Source organism: Martes martes, assembly GCF_963455335.1.
Source record: "Martes martes genome assembly, chromosome: 7".
NCBI lineage: Eukaryota > Metazoa > Chordata > Mammalia > Carnivora > Mustelidae > Martes > Martes martes.
The window spans coordinates 120,413,887-120,434,007 of NC_137894.1; positions in this window are offsets into that span (position 1 = coordinate 120,413,887).

Here is a 20,121-nt window from a genome sequence, read left to right on the forward strand (position 1 = left end):
GGGACTTAGCTTATTCAGTGGCATAGTTCGTGACCCAAGGTGAGGGGCAGGGCAATGGCTGTCTCCTGTGACTCCATGCTTTTAAGGGGTTGGGTGTTTGGGCAGGGTTCCTCACTCTGGCATATGATGCAACAGACTCTACCGTTAATCATCCAAATGTGTAAAAACCTGGGATAGTACTTTAGTTTACCAGGTCAAAGCAGTTTTACCTGTTAAATTAATCTCCTACTTAATTTAGGGTGATAGGGGTGATGGAATCTCTGTTCAATACCATGTTCCTTTGCTTAGTTTTGCACATCATGACCTTGGAAAAATGACCTCCAATAATTATCTAGTCAATGAGGATATCTGCTTCTCCAATCTCCTATTGGTGGCTGCCTGGTTGCATGGTGGCAGGGGAAAGCTTGAGTTAGGCCTGACATCTTCCACCCAAACCAAGGCATATTTAGAATCTACACTCAGAGGGAGGAGTTGCCTTTGGCAACTCATTTGGCAGTTGCCTTGTTACATTGTTTAAAACACAAAGGACATGTTGTTACTTTTATGGGCACTATCAGGCTACTGAAAGGGCTCTGGGCGGAGAACACAATATCCATTTGGTGCAGTTCTTAAATGGTGTCTCCTACTTGTTTATGCCTTCCAGGCACCACTCTTTCTAGGAACAGGAAACTTAACCTGCTGCCGGTTGGTGTTTCCCTTCAGCCCTGGTCTGTTTACTCTAACCTGGAGGTGGAACTCACTGAGAGTTTGCAAGAGTTTGACCTTGTAGGATATCAGCACCCAATATGTTCTCTGGTATTGGAGAGATACCTTAGTATTCTCAGGGGCAGGGGAGAACACCCAATTTCCAATGTTGAAGGACCTTCCTTGGTAACCATTTGCCTTCCATAATTACTAATGATGATGAAAGGCCCCCAAATTTCTAAAAATTACCATGTATTAGAATACATTCAGCTCTAGTAACCACCAGAGCTGTCACTTTTGTTTATTTCTGGGGGACCTGTGAGTAGTGAGCTCAGCATGGGCCTCCAGTCCCCTCCCGCAGCCCTCACCTGAAGGTGAACTTGGCCTGCACCTTACACCTGGGGCATGACAGGCACTCGTCCTGAATAGGACTGAATCCCGAGGCCTTTGCAGGAGCAGGCAGGACCTCATGGATGGTGAGGGCAGGAAGGGCAGATTTGAATTGATGAGGTTTTAAGGCTTTCCACAGACTGACAAACAGTGTCAAATTGCCAGTCTGTCTTTTCAGGTGGGGTCCCAGTAGCAACGAGTTCAAACCACATTTGTCTCTTGGTTACTTTCACGGGGCCCTTGAAGACGAACTGGGCTACCCTTTTGGCTTCTGAGCTCCCTGCCTATATCAGGTCCCAGAGCCCGTACACATTCCCAGAATTTGTCAGTTTCTTTCATAGCAGAAGTGAATTGCCCAACATCATAAATGTTGTGTCCCATGACTGGGCTCAGCCTGAATATCAGTGTCTCTTACCAGGATTGGAATATCTTGGCTTTCATTCCTGTAATGAAAATACCCTGATCAGGCTCTTCAAGGGGCATAGAAAGCCTGCCTTATTCTTAACTCCCTAGGATTTGTTGTACTTCCTCTATGATTCCTGGGGTTCCATGTGCCTAGGGAGATCAAGATAAGCTTCCATGCAGGCTTGAGTAATTCAATCTATAAGGGAGTGAACACCAGGAACCCCTGAGTTCCGCACAGGCAATGCCCTAGGGCAGGGTGTATGGTGATGTTACTCATTTCCCCTCCCTCCTGCCTGGTCAGAAATGCTTCACCACCCCATCCCATAGCCACTAACCATACCTGGTTACTTCCCTGAGCTCTTGCTGGAACTTGGCAAATATATCAATAAGCTGTCATCCTGGAAAATTTTTCTTATCAATTGTCTCAAACATTTCAGGAAGAAAAAAATTGCTGTTCCTATCCCAACTCTTTTATGATATAAAGGAGTTATCATTTCCTAACTCATTTCATAAGGGCAGTATTACACTGATAACAAGTCATAAAGATATTTCAGGAAAACCAGAAATTAATATCCTTCATAAAATTCTTAGCAATGTATTAGCTAATTAAATCCAATTTTATTTAAAATATTATACCATATACAAATGAGATTTGTCCCAGAAATACAAGGATTATTTTATATTAAAAAATCAATTGAATGCACATTAGCTGGTAAAAAATAAAATCCACTGTAATTAATCAATGGATATAAAAGAAACACTTGACAAAACTCAATACTGATTTATGATAATAACTCTCAACAATTAAGAATAAATAGAGAGTTCCTCAACCTTTAATGGAAATCTATATAAGAATTACAAGTTAATATTGTAGATGGAAAACAAGTATTCTTACTACTTCTACTCAGAGGTAGAGGTCCTGCTAGTGAAATGAGTCAAGGAAAAAAAAAAAAAAAGTAGACTAGAGATTACAAAGGAAAAAGTGGGGGACAAACCATGACAGACACTTGATGCTAGGAAAAAAATTGAGGGTTGCAGATAGGTTGATGGGTAAAAGGATGGGGTAACTGGTGATGAGCATTAAGGAGGACATATGATGTGATGAGCACAGGCTTGTATATGCAACTAATGAATCATTAAACATTATATCAAAAACAAATGATGGACTATATGTTGGCTAATCGAATTTAAGTTAAAAATAAGAATGAATGAATGAATGAATGAATAAATAAATCTTTGATTAAAGTTAAAAAAAAAAAACTTTAAAAATAGAACTACCCTATGATCCAGTAATTGTGATACTGGGTATTTACTCCCAAAACACAAAGATACTAATTCAAATGGATGCATGCACCCTTATGTTTATAGCAGTATTATTTATAATCATCAAATTATGGAAGCAGCCCAGTGTCCATTGATAGATGGAAGGATAAAGAAGAAAAAGTAATATATACATAATAAATATATATATATATGCATCTATATATATTATATATATATATAGAATATGTATGTATGTATATGTGTATTTATAATAGGATGTTATCCAGCCATAAAAAAAGAATGAAATCTTACCAATTGCAACATGGATGGAGCTAGAGAGTATAATGCTAAGCAAAATAAGTCGGTCAAAGAAAGATAAATGCCCTATGATTTCACTCTTATGTGGAATTTAAGAAACAAAACAAATGAGCAAAGGAAAAAGAGAGAGAAAGAGACCAAGAAACAAACTCTTAACCATAGAAAACAAACGGATGGTTACCAGAGGGGCGGTGGGTAGGGGGATGGGTGAAATAGGTGATGGGAATTAAGAAGCATTCTCCTGATGGGAGACTTTGGGACTTTGTTTTCCAATGCTCCAATGCTTCCAATGCTCAGGCCCTTCTAGATTTGGAATAGAATTATAAACAAAGGAGTAAAATCCTGGGTACAAAGTCAGATGATTGGTATCCTCTGCTATGGTAGTTGTAAAAATACCAACCATTGATCGTAGAGTTCTTGTGTGTGTGTGTGTGTGTGTGTGTGTGTGTGTGTGTGTGTGTGTGTTTGGGGGGGGTTTCCCCCCAGACACTGCCTATGCCACTTCCCCTCCAATGACTGAATCAATGTAATAGACTGTGATTGATGTTGTGTAAGTTTCTCAGATCCTGACCCAGACAATGCATACAGAGACCCTTTCTGTTACAGTTCTTTGGCCCACTGGGGAATCAAAGTTCAAGTCCATTTCCAAAGTATCCTTGGTCACCAGTGACAAGGTCTTCTCACTCCTAAAAGTAATAAAAATAATGGCTGCACCTCATGCAGAACTATCCTCTTGCCCAACTTTCCAGGACCAGATTTCCTCCTTCCTTCTGGCTTTTCCAGGCAAAAAGCAAGCGCAAGTCTTTTTGTAGATAAATGTCAGATTCTGAGAACACTCCCATTCTTTGTCTGCTGCTATATCAGTATGGGATCAGCCTGTATTTCAGCCAGAGTCTACACAGGAACAAAGAGGTCCCTCGCCATTTGGGGGAAAAAAATAAAAAATAAAAATAAAAAAAATAAAAAACAAACAAAAAACAACAAAAACCTCAAGTGTTCGTGAGTGTTTTTTTCTATTTTTCCCTCTCATTTTGCATGTTGGGAACAGGAAGAGGTGGAGGAAGAAGTATCTTTCCGTCACTTTTAGATGAAGGTGAAGCACTTTCTCCTTCTCTATATTTTCATTTAAAAAAGAAAGAAAAATCCACTCTTCAAAATGTCTAGCCTTTTTGTACATGTAGTGGAAGTGGGTAAGGGTGTTGGTGGTCAGAGGACCAGTTTGCCCAACTATTACTAAATCTTACAGGGATGTGTAGCAGCTGTCATTATAGCACAGAATTTCTTGTCACCCGTTATCTGCAGCTTTGGGTCCTTAGACACATTGAGACATGAAGACAAGTTCCACTTGACATTCTGTGACACATACTGGATTTGAGGTAATAAGCTGGGTAGAGGGCAGGTGTACTTTAAAGCTTCCAGAAGATCACAGACAATTGGATAAGGCAGTCAGGTAAACAAATCATTTCAATACAATGTAGTAAAGACCAAGGATAGTCACATAGAGATTCATAACTTAAGGAACCCACAAGTGATCAGAAAACAGGTCAAGATAATGAACATTTAGAAAACAGAGTGTGAAAGATGAAATGAAATGAAAGCAGCAGCTGGTTGGGAGGAATTTATGGAGAAGCAGAGAAGGAGCCCCTAACTCCTTACTCATTATATTTGTCCCTACTCCTTTAAATATTTGTTTTGCATAGTGTTTACTAGTCACTTTATTTCATTTCATGCCTTTGCAGTTGGTTATTATCTGTTTTTCTGTTTTTTTTTAAGGCAATCAGCATTTGATGTCTCTCTAGAAATTAGATAAACACATAGTTTTTTGAAAACACTGATGTTTCCCTATCTACGGACTGCTGAATTTTACTTGGACATGATTGACATAACTAAAACACTCAATGCCAGTATTATATACAGAGAAAAAATTGTATATATTTGTGTATATATCCATATTTATATGACTACACACAATAACTCTAATCTGCCAGTATAATTGAAAGTTCTAAGGATATATACTGCCCATACATAATTGTAAAAATTGGACTTTCCTACCTTTATATTTATTCAAGTTAAAGAACATGTTATCAGATTAATATCATTAAACTTCTATGACATTAATTATAAAGATTTGAATGAAAGAGAAATGAGTTGGATCCCATGATTTGGAATCATATTGACATGTAACATGTCTGCCTTTTCTGTTGTTTGTTCCCATGCTCCTACTTCTCTCCCCTAAGCAGAGATTCAGATATAAAGTAGTATATTAATACTCAAGGAAAAAAAGTACACAGCAAATGCATTGGTTAAAATTTGACCAAGTATCACTTCATTGTCATTTGGTAGTATTAGATTTGCAAACCAATAATAAATTAGGTCATTAAAAAAAAAATAGAGAACCAAAATTATTGGGCTTCTCCCCATCTGAGAGCCTTCTCACATGAGCCAATCCTGGATTAGCAGGTCTGTTCTTTGATCAGCTAAGAGCTGGTTTCACCCACATGCATTATCCCTATAGTATGAAACCAAATTATTTTCAAACTCACACATTACTTAGGTTAGAAAGATAAACAATATATAAATTTGCTACTTCTTTTTAGGTGTCAATGGGCTGAAAAGAGCAAAAAAAATAAAAGTAAAAAGAACATAGCATGAGAAAATTGGTTTTCATAATGGCTGTTCTATACTAGATACTATTCTAAGCAATATATTAGTAAATAATTTCACTTAACAAATATTTCTCTAGCACTTACTATGTATAGTGCACTGTTTAAAGCCACCTTATACATAGTAATGCATTTAATACTCATAAATAAATAGGAGTAGGATAATACAGCTCCTACGTTACTACTTGGGAAAGGAAGAGATGCTGAGATGTGATGAGACTGTAATTTAACCCTAAGGCCTTCAGGCTTCATCAAGGAACTTTTTTTTTTTTTTAAGATTTTATGTGTATATATATGTATGTATGTATGTATTGAGAGAGAGAGAGAGAGAGAGTGCACACACGAGTTGGGAAAGGGACAGAGGGACAGGCAGCTTTCCAGCGGAGCACAGAGCTCAAAGCAGAGCACAATCCCAGGTCCAGGAGATCATAACCTGAGCTGAAGTCAGATGCTAAACCCACTGAGCCACTCAGACGCTCCTCAAGTAACTTCTATCATGAAAGAAGTGCAAACAATGATCACTTCAGTCATATGCCTTATACTTGGTCAAGTCAGGATTTGGACTTGGTTCTATTTACTATCCATGTTCATGATCTCTATCATACAACACTGAATGGGGCAATTCAGATCAACCAGCCAGATGCAGGAAAAGAGAGTATGTCCAAAGTTTGAATTCAGTAAAAACTGATGTGTGTCAAGCTCCAAGTACATGCATGCTAGCTTTGAGGATTGTAACAAAGAAAATGAGAGGCTCCCCAGTTTTTCCAGCCATGAACATAATGACACGCACTTGGTAGGTGTTTCCTCCATGAATAAATGATCAATCAGTTGAAAAATTACATCTCCTCAGGGAACTGAATTTGTGGAAGGAGGACTTAGAAAGGAGAATGAGGACCTAATCCACCTTGAGCAAGGCTAGAGACAGAGGCTTTAAGAGGAAATGACAATTGATCTGAGATTCAAAGGATAAAAACATGCACAAAAAATGGGAAAAACTAGACGACCATTCTAGCATATAAAGTAGTATGCTTCTATTTTTGAATCAAGCTTTGTTCAGCTATTTTTTTCTGCTTAAGAGACATTCCCACAAATTAATACCTTAAAACAATAATTTGTTACTAGCTCTCATAATTTTCCAGTTGACAGGTAGTTGGAAAACTTTTCTTGCTCCAGGTGTCACCTGGGTGACATTCAGCAGCTTGGATAGGCTGGTTCAGAGGATACAAACTATCTCTGGCATCTTCAGAACCCCATCTTGAGAGACCCATCTCTGGAGGACCCAAATGCCAGACTCAGTTGAGATTGTCGATCTATAAACCTACACATTGATGTTATCTTGGTTTGGGGCGGGGCAGTTTGTCGAACTTCTTATATGGCGGCTCAGGGTTAACAAAGTAAGCATTTCAAGAGACCTGGGAGCATTTCAAGAGACAAAATGGCCGGACTTCTTACAATCTAAACTTAGAATATCCAATTGCCACTTCTTTCACATCCTATCAGTGGAATAAGTCATGTGGACCAATCCAAGGGGAGTAGAATTAGACTCCATCCATCAAAGAGTTTGCATCTATAATCTACCACAGTCTTGTAGCACCTTGAACTTCAAATCAAGGCATGGATACAAACCCAACTGATGCTACCTGCACTAAAATTCTGATTAAGGCAGAAGACTTAGTTCCATCCTTACAAACCCCCATGCAAAGCCACGTACAGCTGGAACAGAAGTCAAACAGATCCTATCTCTTCACTTCCACTGATCAGGCAACTGCTATAGGTTGTAATTACCATAACAAAGAAGATGGTAAAAATAAAGAGGTAGATGATAGATGACTGTTACCTGCCAATCTAAAGATAAGGCACCCTCTGGATTCAGCTCTCAGCACACTCAAGCCCAAATGCAGAACTGGGGAATTTGATACATATAAGAAAGATTCCTACCTTGGTGTTTTTCTCCTGTTCGTGGAACATGGGTGGAAACATACTGTTCCAGTTATATGAGAAAGAATATTCTGAAAAGTCTCCTCCTCCTTTATCCCCCATCCCTCCCCACCACCTCAAAACCCCACTAAATTAAAGCCATATTTGTGGATCCTAAAAGGAAATTTCTCTTAGTAGCCAATAAATAGTATTAGGTTTTGATTCTTGTGTGTGTGCAGTGTGCCCCGCTGAGAGGTTCACTTCATTTGGCATTGCTGGGAGACTGGTAATGAATTTCCCTGACAGGTACATCCCTGGTCAGATCAGATCAGGGAAATGAGCTCTTTGGGGCACAGGCTTGTAGGAATTATAGCAGTATGTGTTCACTGACCCCAAGTTGAAAGAATGTTTCATTCCAAAACTCTGAAATGGAAACTGATAGTCTCTGTTGTTTTCATTGCTTAAACTGCACATTATTATGAGGGGCTTTATTACCTTGAGTGGTAGCATAGCTTTCCACGAAAAAAAAATTAAATCAAATGATCTACATTTTGCTAGCAGCACATTGGTTACCTGAAAATAATTTCTTTATGGACTTCCAGAAAAGGAAACAAAATCCTGGATTTAAAATGAACTAACAGTAATGATTCTCTCTCTTTCTCTCTGAAACACACACACACACACACACACACACACATGCACGCAATCTACTGTTCATCTATGTACTTGAATAAAAGTAATAAATTCTCTCACTTGTCTCTCTGGTCCAACACCTCTGGAAAGAGACCATGAAAACTTAGCTTGGACTGAATTTGTGTTAACTGTCATAGATTTCTGCCTGAAGTTGGGATCTCTTTGAATTTTAGTTTCCCTTGGATGCAGTACTTGCAACCAAAGTCGTCTCCAGAATCAGTCCAAGGACTGGCCAGCCTGTGTCTGACCTTTTCAACAGATGTTCGTAAATGGGATAGATTGCTTTTCCCAACCCAAACTGCGTAATCTTTGGTTGGGGTTGTTTTTTATGGAAATACTCAGACAGGCTGTGGTTTGTGCCGCTTGGCGCTGGTAATAGGATATACGCAGAGCCGAGGTCACTGACTAAATCAGCTGAATCAGGAACGATCAGTTTTAATCTTGAGACGAAAGTCTCATACATTAGGGAAATTAGTTGATCTGGTCAGCAAGATTTTTTTTTTTTTTTTTTCTTGCTCAAGCCCAAGTTATGATCTGGACAACTACTTGGCATGGTGAGTAGAAGAAATAGAGAGAAATAACTCAAACCTGATTTGGCCAAAATACCAACTGGCCAACACAATTACGGATATGTCTCACTGAATGATACTGGTGGTGTGACAAGGTGAACCCATGTATGGTTAGTTAGTGGGCATCATCTATCACTAAGTAGCAAGAAGATATGGGGATAGTACTCTCTTAAGGCACCCTTTAGCCCAGCAGTTGCATACAAATGAGAAACCCAGGGAAACAGGACCTCATCATAGAATGCAGAAACCACTGGTCAGGGGCTGAGTGCACTCTACTTATTTTAAGACACATACCAGAGTCTCTGAAGGGTGCATTCACTGACCTCCCGCAAGGAAAAAATGAGAATTCCGTTTATGAGGGAGCACACAGAACTGCTGACTGGCAAATAGCCTCTTGAGAAGATGACTTGCAGCTGTGACTTCCCAGATGCCAGGGAAAAACCACATTCGAGGGGGTTCCTCTTGAGAAGTGAAGAGACCCAGTGGCCATTTCGGCTCACAGACAACTGGGGCCTCTTAATGGTGCAGAAGGTTTAGTGCGATGAAAGGGGCAGAGATTGTAGGGATCAGTATTTGACTTCGTTTCTGCAAATTTCAGCTGTGTGGCCTTGGGCAAGTCATTCAACTTGCCTCTGCCTACCTGGCAAGTAATACCATTGGTTTTGTAGTAAGGCTTAGTGAAAACGTTTGTAGAGCACTTAACATTATGCCTGGTACTTGGTAGGGCTTTATAAATGGTAATGTCTATGATCACTCAAGTTTTATGTGACAGTATCATTTGGCGAATGAGACAGAGCCAGGTTGGAATACCAGATTTACCTCTTCATAGCTGTATGAATTAGAACAAATTTCTTTCCCTCATTGAACTTTATTTTCTTTACTTTTATAGTGGGAGAAACAATAATGACATCGGAGGGATCATTTGATCATTAAATCAATGAAAAAATGAAGTGCCTAGGAGAATCTCTAGCATTTAATAGTATCTGACTACTATGTCATTACTTTCCCCCAAATTTATTTTATTTTTCCCAGGTTAAGGCAGAAATGAAGAAGGAGACCTGTTAGGAGTCTTTGCTCACTCTCCGGGGATTGCACACCCAGACCTGAGCTCTGCACGAAAATAGAGCTACGGCAGAAGAAAAAGTGGCAATAAATTCAGGGCAATTTGTCACAATTTGGGATGATAGAGCACATCCATGGAGAAGCAGCACTTAGGGAAATCAGAATTAGATGTTGATAGTCACCAAAAAGATTTCAGACACAGACGCCTGTAATGGCAAAAAGATTCAAGGAGTTGGGGAGGGTGGGCAACACTTGCTTTGCTGTTGATGGACAGACTTTTGGGGACTTCTATTATGATGATAGGCAGTTACAGGCTCAAAACTTCAGGCACACATCTTCTCTTTCTTTATAACTCTTCAGCCAAGTTTTCAATGATTTACTCTTCTAATTTTATTTCATTTTGGTATTTCTTCATATTTTCTCTTCTACAGCACTCCAGGTCTTGTTGCATACCTCACTTTAAAGGTATAAAGCCAGCCAGGAGCTACAGAGAGTCAAAGGATTTATATTTATCCTGCGGTACTGAAACTTTCCCCCCTGAAACTCACACCCAAGAACTTGTCTATAGGCCAATTAGCATTTTGGCCACATTTTCGGGATTTGGCTACAACAGCCACTGTGCAAACTCACACCACATGTGGTACTAATTGGCGCTGTTGGCAGTTTAAGAAGAAAAGCTGGGGATTGCGCAGGGCACGGAAGCCTAACAATGCCCTCCCACAATGGCTCTCAACAGGAGTTAGAAATTAGAACCGCGAGGGAAGGATGGGTCTGTGCAGCAAGGTTAATGAGCTGAATCTCTCTACACTGAAAAAGCAACCAAAAAAAAAAAAAAAAAAGCAACTCTATTTTGTACCAAACTTCGAACACAGACCAAGGCCAGGTTCGTTGTTCATTAGACATATACAGTCAGGAAGCATGAATGTGCAGATGTGGAGGAAATAGGGACAAACGGGTGTCTTGGCCTCTATGGAGACTCCCACATTGCTTGAAACCAGTGAAATTTCCCCCCCTGGTCAGTTTCTTCATCTGCAACATTGTCACAGGCTTCTATAGCATTTACCTCCTACCAGCTGAAGGGAAGGGGGGCAGATTTGTAGTTTGTTAAGTGTTTTAATGTTTCAAACTTCAAACCCAAACCAAGGAATCTATCTCTCCTAATGTCTCTGCTGTGGGTCTCAGGTATGAGCAAAATGGCAGTGGTGTTGTGTTAATTATTCCCCTAGTCCAGCTCTAGGAGGTACAAGAAACAGAAAGGAACCTCAGAGAATTGGAGGATACACTGTAAGGATACACTGGGGAGCATGGAAACAGAGAGCTGCCTCAGTAGCTACATCTACAGGCTCAGGGAACTGGAGAGTTTTGTTTTGTTTTGTTTTGTAAGATACAACAGAGGCTTTGGTTTCCCGGGAGCAATTATAATCATCTTAACATTCAGTTTCTCTTTTCTTTCACGGTGCTATGTGTGCTTTCTTCCTATCAGAACACAATTAAGCCAAAGAAAGCTCCCTCAACTGACCCTATCAAGTTCTTTACAGAGGATTCAGTTCTATTTTCCCTAAGAAACAGAAATGCAATTTCAAGGACCTGAAATTACAAGTGCACTTACTGCATTTCCTCACCTCTCACCTGCCCCACTTTTCTCTCCCTCCCTGTAAGGCCCACCCCTTAAAATTTGTTATGCTCAAGGCAAAAAGAAGACCAGAGATCCTGGACCTTACACCTTCCCTTCCCACCCCGGGTTCTGTTACTCACATGAAAGGCCTCCTGCATATGTGAACACTCTTCTGCTAAAGCCTAAACTCAGTCTGGGCTCATGCACCTGCTCCTCCCAGATTCTGACAATGACCTTTCCTCAGGGCCTTCAGGAGGCCAATAAGGGAAGAAAACCACAAGACTAAAGGCAGGTTCAAGGGCATCTGGTCAGGGAATTTCAAGGCCCCAAGCAATGTAATATGACCTCAAAGAGACCCCTTGTTGCCCTACACTTTTTGTTCTATGGGACTAAGCTAAGGACCAGAGAACAGGGATGTCTAAAGTGCAGGACCCTGAGATGGGCCTTCTTTTTTCTGGGTCTAAGGCCACCTGTTTGTATTCCCTACTCCCTTCCAGATTACTACTACTGGGACTACTGCTGGTATTATTACCATATGAGGAATGAAGGGGGAATAGCATTTGGTACAAGATATCCCCTCAAATGAAAAAGAATGAGGTTGTTTCTCTCTACACAGTTCTGGAGGCTGAGACATCCAAAATCAGGACCTCAGCAGCTCTGTGTCTGGTAAGACACTGCCTCCAGCCTTGTGGATGGATTCTTTCTTGCTGTATCCTCCCATAGCAGGGGGATAGAAAGAGAAGGAAACCCTTTCTTGTCCTTTCTTATAAGGCATTAAGCCATTAGTGAGAGTTCCACCTGCGAGATCAAAGCACCTTCCAAAGGCCCCACCTCTAAATACCATCACATTCGGATTAGGTTTCAACACATGACTTTAGGGAGAAACAAAGTGTCGATCCATAGTACAGGCCAAGCAGAGTCTGCACAGCCCACACAGGAAATAGACAGGAGGCAGTGGTCTTTAGTACTGAGAGTAGCAAGTTAGCAGTAGCAGAAATCGTCACTTAAGAAATTTTAATATTGCCCTTCTATTCGAGATCCATGTAGGAAACATTTTTTTTTTTTCCTTTGCGGATTCACATAAAGATTTATAAGACATTTCAAACTCTAGAAACTGATGAAAGAAAAGCACTCATTTGTTCCCTGCCATTTTGTAATAGTACATTGCTCTAGGGAACAGGGCTCTCTTTTCTTTTGTCCTTAAAGCCATCAAGATTGTGAGGGAGTTATCTGTTACTGGGACATAAGGCATCCCCAAAGCTGACCACTCCCCTTACAGTTTAGGCTGACTATGTGAGTTCCTTCAGGCCAGAGAGACCCTAGGCAAGAGCTTACTGGATTTGGGGTCAGGTAGTAGGAATTCTGGGAAATCTATGTCTTCCTTAAAACAAGGACATATGTGGCTGACACAGATTTTTAAGGCTTCTTCCATAAACTTCTTCCATTTTCCTACTTGGAAATGAAACATGACCATAAAATGATAAGTATAAGGACAAAATGTATCCCATTGTAAATGAAGAAGAGAAACAAAGAAAAAATACAGGAGCCCTGATAGCATCATTAAACTATATCTTGGGGGCGCCTGGGTGGCTCAGTGGGTTAAAGCCTCTGCCTTTGGCTCAGGTCATGATCCCAGGGTCCTGGGATCAAGCCCTGCATCGGGATCTCTGCTCGGTAGGGAGCCTGCTTCCTCCTCTCTGCCTGCTTCTCTGTCTACTTGTGATCTCTGTCAAATAAATAAATAAATTTAAAAAAAAAAACAAAACCTCTATCTTGTACCCTAGTACCGGCTTACCCCTAAATTTCTTGTTATGTGAACAAGAAACTTACTTGTTTGAGTCGCTTTGAGTTTCTTTCTATTTGCTTTTGATTTCATCCACAACTGTACAAGCCCCATGTTCAATCCAACCATGTCAGTCAGGGTGGACCCCTCACTGCCCCCAACCACAACTTGCTCATCCATGTGGCTTTTCTCTTGTGATGAGACGCTGCCCCCCCCTTTTTTTTACTTAGAAAAATTCATAAGAGCCCGTGCTCATCCTCCCCACAGGAGATAAGTGGTTAATTTCTAGGCTCCAGAGTCAAAAGTCCTGGATTCAAATCCGTAAACTCCTCACTGTAGAACTATGAGCAATTCACTTAAACTATATGGACATTAGTATACTTACCCCTAAAATGGGGAGGTCACTTAAATTTTACAAGATTCCTGTGCATATTGAACATTACTTAAAGAACCTATGATTTCAGACGTAGAAGAAATACTCCTGTAAGTTTAAAGTTTGTAATTAAGACTTTGCCACAGTCTATACATTTTTCTCATCGCTGACCACCTGGTAGTTTTCCTATGGGTTAGTGCCATGTCACCAGATGCAGGATACTTACATCTAATTCGGTATTTCAAATGGGTGTCATGTCTTTATCAAAATACTCTACTTGCCTATGACCCAGGAACTTTTAAAAACATTTTTCTACTTGTAACATTACATGGAATCTGCAGTTCTAAACCCACAGTGCATGTTTAGTAATAACAGTTCAGGCAGTGACCTTAGTGATTTATACTTATTGTTCCATTACTCCTCACACTCCAGCAGGGAGGTATGATTATTATCTTGCTGTTGCAATTCAGCCGTGCGGCACTGGGGTCCTCATCTCTCGCCGGAGGTCACAGAGTTAAGAAGTAAAGGCAAGGCTGGGGTTCACACTCAGCCCATGTGACTGTGAAGCCTGCAATGTCCTGCTCTCTCATCAGTAATAATAACTCATGCATGCTCAGCCAAACACCAAAGAGCTACAAACCAATACAAGTTGACTAAACAGGATTAACTGCCAGTGAGTGAGCCATCCTTCTTTCTCATTTCCAAGTCAGCATAAAAAGTAGATTAAAGCAGTGTGTCTTAGCAGATCGTTCTACCACCTTCATTTAGTTCCTATTAGAGTGCACTATTTTCCACCATTGGTCTGAGTACCAGGTGCATGATATTTATCTCTGAACGCCCAGGACATAGCACCATTTCTGGAACAAAAAATATCTCGAAAATTGCTAACTAAAGTAGTACTTGAGGTAGAAGTTTCATGTAAAAAAAAAAAAAAAGTACAAAGACAAGAATATATTAATTTATTTCCTGAAACAAAGTTGATATTGAAAATATGTAACCTAAACAGAAAGATACCAAATTTATATTTTGATATTATTAATTTAACATAAATTCAACTTAATGTTTTCTAAGTTATCGATTTGATTTGAATTTTTTTTGTTTCTTTTTTAAGTTGCAATGACTACTCTTTCATTTCTGTGTTTAATAAACAAGATACCAAACTACCCATTAAGTCCAACAGAAACCATTGTGCTTTATTTGAAGCAGAAAATCAATATAATTCCCTTTTCTTTGTAGAAATGTTATCTTAAGACATTGTCACAACAAAACTAATGCTAAAAATAAATATGTAAATGCAAGTGAAGTTTTATACAAGGGAGAATTGTACTAAGATTGAACATAATCATTAATTAAAAGGAAGAGTTTTTCAAATTAGGATCGCTCCCTAGAGTTTGTGCCAAATCTTAGCAATTGCAGCTGAGGAACCCAAAGTTGGAAGACCATGGGCAACCTCTTTCTACACATGACAAGGCTCTGCTCTAATAACTCTACAGACTTCCCACAGGCAGCTGGACCTGCTATGAACAGGAAACAGTGGGGAATTGGTGCTTTTTCTCTGCTACAAATTCAAGCCAAAAAATAAATGAATCTGGATGCATAGGAATGCTTTCCTTTTCAACTGCCCAAGGTGACCTGCAGCAGAAACAGAAACAAAAATGTTTCTCTTCTCCTAAAGGAGATCACGTCTTCTTGAAATAACATATATGGAAGCACTTGGAAACTCGAGTATTCATTATATTAAAAAGTGTTTTTCATGAGTGTGAGACAGTAGTATTTATTCGTAACGAGAAGTGACTGAAAGGGCAATACATTTAGAGATTAATTTAAAAATACCAAATCCAGGAAATGTCACCCATGCCCCTTGCCACCATCAGGTTCTTTGAAGCAATTGCCCTGTAATCCTGGGACATGCCTACATTGGTTGTCTAGAAGACAGTCCTTCCAAAGTGCAATTTTCTAATAATGTGACTGATCACTTACTCCGGTCATCAGATAAAAGTATAAACACACAACCTAAAAATTCATATAAGTGGTTAAGAATTTTCAGTGTTAAAATATATGTATATATGTATATATATATACAACCTCCAGTGCTCAATAAAATTAAAAAAAAAAAGTTTCCTGTATGTGAGAAAGATTCGGACATCAAATATTTATAATAAGTTACATTTCAAAATTGGTTGAGAGCTATTTCCCCCAAATAAAACCCCTCTTGCCCATCTTTCTTTTTTCTGAATTACCATAGTATCTGTACCTCTACAAGGGAGATTTTATCAAACGTTCACTTAAAGTTTAATTATTTATGAGATAGTATAGTCTCACCCACTTTATTGAAAAAAATATGAAGGCACAGATTTTGTCTTACTATCTGTCAATTTTTCTCAGTGACCAGTAATGTTGTATTACCAAAAACTCCTTAGAGTTACCTCCTCCAGAAATCAATACACATGTAAACACTTAGTTGTATTTCTGAATATGAAAGACTGTATCTATCTTGCCAGATCAGAATTTTCCAAACTAAAGCCAACAAGATTTTCTTGGGGTTAATGGAAATGGTGTATAAAGATCCTGAGCTTAATGCCTCTCATGAACACAGTGAGAATTTCTTTATTCTGCCAAATTGAACCCCTAGCTCTTTATTTTTTATTCTATTATAATATAGCACTGGCAACAAGACTGGGCATTTAAGAATGAAACTGAGGTCCAGTGGAAAAGAGAGAAAGAAAGAAGCAGCTCTGTTTATGGAAAGCAAAATAGAAATGTAATTTTAAGTATCTGAAAGTCTGTAGGTTTTGTAACAATTCATTCCAAGTACATATTAAACTGTGGTATAGGGGAATAAATAGAAGACATTTTATCAAACATGCATAGGTACAGGCTTAGAAAGTTTGCAATTCATGTTATCATATTACATATTGTCATCACTGACAAACAAATCTGGCTTCTTATCATTAACTACAGATTCAGGTGGTATATCTGCATAGTTCCAAAACATCCAAATAAAAGGAAATTCAAATCAGTCAGCCATCCAGAATGTTAGTTCATTCAACACTAAACATCTGTATATTTGAAGCTCTCCAAGTCATTGATTTTCTTTCCTGTTTTTATCCAGATGGCAATATACTTTATACTCGAGAAACAAATGAATTACACAGTTTAGTGAGTATACAAAAGAAAAATGATAAAATAGATTTAGAGGATGAGAATCATAATATAAAATTTACATAAAAGATACTATGAATCAAATAAGGAGACACATATAAAACACCGTCTAGATCATCAGATTATCAGAAACAGTAAATTCAGAATTTTATTAGTATTCTTCATCGAGTTCTCATTTGCCTTGATAGCAAAGAACACGTCGCATGCCCTAAACCCTTGTCTTTGCTCAGCAATCATTTTTACGTTCCCAAGCACTTGTGTATCAGTTTTCTATGTTGTGTAATAAATTACTACAAACTTATGAGTTTAAAACAGCATGTATTTATTATCCTGCAGGTTCTGTAGGTCAGGAGTCTGGGCATACCTGACTTGGGTTTTCTACTCAGGGACTCACACGCTGAAATCAAGATGTTGGCTGAGCTGTGTTGTCATCTGGAGACTTGATTAGGAAAAGATCAGCTTCCAAGCTCTCTCAATCTGTTGGCAGAATTCATTTCACTGCGGCTTTCAGAGCTGTTTCTTCAAAGTCAGAAATAAAGAGAGTGTCTGAGTTCGGGGAAGGACTTGACTGATTAGGTCAGGCCCACCCAGAAAAATCACCCTTTGACCAATTCAAAATCAAATGTTTAAGGATGTTAATCACATTTAAAAACATCCTCTTCACCTTTGCAATATTCTACTGGTTAGAACTAGGTTCCTCCCATCCTCAAGGGGAAGGAATTGCATACAAGTTTGTGTATACCAGAGAAGTAACAATCTTGGAAGTCATCCCCAAATACTGCCCATCATATCTTGTCCAGTCAGGGACTGCCACTCTTCTAACCATGGCCAACCACCTCCCCATGTACAGGGGTGATAAAAACAAGAAAGCGAAATTTAAATTGCTAAATTCCCGCAGCTGAAAGGCCACACACCTAGGAGTGTTCTTTGGTTGGCAGTGGTGTTAGGGTATGGGTAGAGGCCTTCTCAAACCTGGTGTGAAGAGATGGCTCCTCACTGGGGTGTATTTAATGCTAGATGTGAGACATGGGCTGGGTGGATTACCACCCATTCTCATCACCCAGCAGAAGACTTGATGTGACTGTAATTAATGAGCTTATTGATTCCGTTAATGCAAAGAAAATTGGTTTTATTTCTAATTTCCAAATAAGAAAACATAATGGGAGATTGTGCCATCATGTAGCCGTTCCTATTACAATTGACAAATATCCCACTATGAACAATGCTTTCCAAGGACTGATCCTTGCTGCATTTCTGTGTGTGTATGGGTGTGTGTCTTCTGTGTGTGTATGGGTGTGTGTCTTCGTCATCTGCATATGGCTGACTGTGGATCCCTCATATTCTGAAATTGGGATTTCATTACGGACTCAAAGAGGAATATTTACACATTATATTAATTAAATTTGATATGTTTCCGGCAATAAAAACAACAAAAAAGCATTCATTTTCTCGCTTGGATTTTCTATCACATTCAGAATATGCCATGGTGGTTTCTAGTACTTGATAATCTGGTCAGCTTCGCTGAGAGTTTGCCAGTTACTCTTGAAGCTTGAGGAATTAATTTTGTTCCCTGCAACTGATCAAAACATACTTGGGGAACAGCAAAAATGATAGCACAACCTGGATATTGCAGTTATTTCTAAAAATTTTAAAAGAGGTTATAGACTGAATGTGAACTCACAGTGACTTCTTCCTCACAGAATCACAGACGCATGCAACAGGTTTTCAGGCACACTGAAACTTTCATTCAAATCAGGAAAAAACAGTTGATAGTTTTCATCTCTACCTTTTGCACCATAACCTCTCCCTGGGGACAGGCAGCAGAGTGAGCTCATACTTCTCTCTTCTCTTTCCAATGTTATTGTAATGCTGTAAACTGCACCCAACTTCCCTCAGGACTACGTGGACGCTGTACACACTTTCTAAAAACTTGTGAGTACTTGTATTGTCCACATCAGAAATAAGAAGAAAAAAAAAACACAATTACTTGAAATTACACCAAGATGTAAGGCATCAAATAATATTCTTTTTGGCTTAATAATGTGATGACTCATTTAGTAACTCAGAAAATGTTTATTGAGCCACTCTGACCACATAGTAAGTGGTGTTTTGAAAACCAGAATCACAGCAAGAAGTAACAAAAACGTTCTCGACCTCCTGCCCTCAGAGAGTGTACATTCTAGTGCATAATAGCACATAAGGTGGTCATAAGTAAAGAGCCACGGAGTGGAAAGCAAAAGAAGGACTAGGGTTTAGCCAGGGTCGTCAGAAAAAGCCTCTCCTTCAGAGGTGACCTCATGTTATATGTTCAATTGTTTATTCATTACTTCTGCCCCTGGGAGAAAGCAAGGTTCATGAGTGACACATCAGAAAGGTTTCATGAAAGGCAGAGAGGAATAGAAAGAAAGGGACATGAGAGGCACGGGAGGCATTGGACAGGAGAGTGAAAGGATCTGATTTATGTTTGTGGGAAACAAGCCTAAGTGGAAGCCGGGAAATCTGAAAGGAGTCTATTGCAGCAGGCCTCGGGAGGGAGGCAGGTGGGCAGACGGACGAATGTGATCAAACCCGACGTGGACTTTGAGGATGGAGCCCAGAGCATTACTGGCCGACTGGAGTAATGCTGATGCCTTCACTGACTGAGATATGGAGGACTGTGGAGGAGAAGAGTCAAGGTGGGGGGATGACACAGGACTGAATGCTTATGTTTTCCAAAATGCACAGGTTGAAGCCCTACGTCCCCATGTGTCCTAATTCATAAAGGGAGAAGTTAAGGTTAAAAAGGAAGAAGTTAAGGTTAAAAAAGGTCATAAGGGTAGGGCCCTGAACTCAAGGATTAGTGTCCTTACAGGGAGGGAATTCCCTTCATAAAAACACCTGCTTTATCTTTCCTCCATACCCAAAGTTTCAGAATCCTAAGCAGGGAGGCGATGGGCTAAATTGTGTCCTTCTAAAATTTGTATGTTGAAGCATTCACCGCTAATGCAACTATAATTGGGGATAGGACTTTTAGGAGATCATTAAGGTTAAATAAGGTCATGAGGGGGTTCCTAATCTGATGGCATTGGTGGTCTTGAGAAGACAGAGAGGGAGTCTTCTCCCTCCCCACACAAATGCATCAGGGAAATGTCAGGTAAGAAAGGAAGAGGGAGGTCTTCTACACCTCACGCGAAGCACCCTCACCATACACAACCTAGCCAACACCCCGAACCTGCACTTCCAGT